This window comes from Cricetulus griseus, chromosome 7, assembly GCF_003668045.3.
Source record: "Cricetulus griseus strain 17A/GY chromosome 7, alternate assembly CriGri-PICRH-1.0, whole genome shotgun sequence".
In the NCBI taxonomy this organism is placed as follows: Eukaryota; Metazoa; Chordata; class Mammalia; order Rodentia; family Cricetidae; genus Cricetulus; species Cricetulus griseus.
Genome location: NC_048600.1, coordinates 16,552,929 through 16,554,575, shown reverse-complemented (window position 1 = coordinate 16,554,575; position 1,647 = coordinate 16,552,929).

Below are 1,647 nucleotides of genomic sequence, written 5' to 3'. Positions count from 1 at the left end.
ATGAAATTTTCAGAGAATAAAAACAACAAATAAAAGTATTTTATGCAAACAATAGGCCACTACTTTTTAGTTACTGTATTTGGTCTTTAATTACCAAAGGCAGTTCTTTTGGGTTTTTTGTGGGTTTTTTGGCCTTTTTTTTTTTTTTGGTTTATCAATACAGGGTTTCTTTGTGTAGCTTTGGAGTCTATCCTGGCACTCACTCTGGAGACCAGGCTGGCCTTGAACTCACAGAGATCCGCCTGCCTCTGCCTCCCAAGTGCTGTGATTAAAGGCATGCGCCACCAACGCCCAGCCTCCAAAGGCAGTTCTTAATTGATGTGTTACTGCTTCCATTTTACTGATAAGCAAACCAACTCAGAGTGTTAAAATATCAAACATTTGAAACCAAATCACACATCTGTGGAGCATGCTGCCCAGACCTTGAAGGCCTACTCTCCGATGGCAAAGCCCCATGCTTCTTAATGTGCTCACAACTGTAGTGGCCATGAATCAATAGAGTAATTAGAATTGTTATGTCTATTGTAATATTGAGTTAGACAAAGGATTTGGTTTCAATAGATCAAAGAGAAAAGAAATTAGAAAGTGAGCCTGTGGGGAAATTGTATGTGGAGAGTTGCCAGGAGAGAGGCCAGCCAAAAAAGGGATTGAACACAATTGCTTATCAAATGGGCAAAGGACATGACATGCAATTCACAAGTGAGGACACATAATTAGAAGACAAATGGGGAAAGCATTTTATTTCTCTAGATATCAAAGAAAGGCAGATTAAAACAATACTTTTATGTCTTTTAAAATGACAAAGAAAGGAATGGCAATGTTGCCAATGGTGCATAGTATATGAGTGCACTATGGCAGAAGTGTGACTGGAGAAACTCTCTGGAAGCAGATTTATCTGTAAGTGTCTATGACGATATGCATGTCCCTCACTCCAAAGAAGGCACCAGTAAAAGAAAAACTTAAGTCTCTCTGTTTATAACCATGAAAACCATGAGAATAGTTAGAATACCAGTTCATCAAGTGCCATGAGCATTCAAGGCAAGAGCCATGTGCAACACTAATGGAGTGGTGTATAGTGCAGTGGTACAGAGTGAATTGCAGGCCCTATGCCCTCAGGGCTGGACCAGTGAAATAAGCTTGTTTCTAGTCTTCTAGTCTGTCTTCCTCGATCTCGGCTCCACTCTGCCACCAGAGGCATCTATCTCAGAAGCATACTTACCACCCAGCACCCTGTGTGATGGTGTTCAAATTACAGATGAATGTCTCTGTTCTGTGAGCTTTTGCTTTTCTCCACTTCTCTCCAACATCCATCTCTTGAGTGACTCCCCCTCCCTCTACTGCTTGCCTCTACTGCATGGAATATATCAACACGCCCTTTCCATTAGTTTTTCAGTTTTTTAATTTTAAATGTTTTATTCATTTTACATACCAACCACAGTCCTCTTCCCTCCCCTCCTCCCACACTTCCCTACCTCCCCCCACCCTCCACCCACTCCTCAGAGAAGGTAAGGTCTCCCATGGGGAGTCAACTTAGCCTAGCATATCAAGTTGAGGCAGGGCCAAGTCTTTCCCCTACATCAAGGCTAAACAAGGTATCCCACCATAGGAAATGTGATCTAAAAAGCCAGTTCATGCACCAGGGATAAA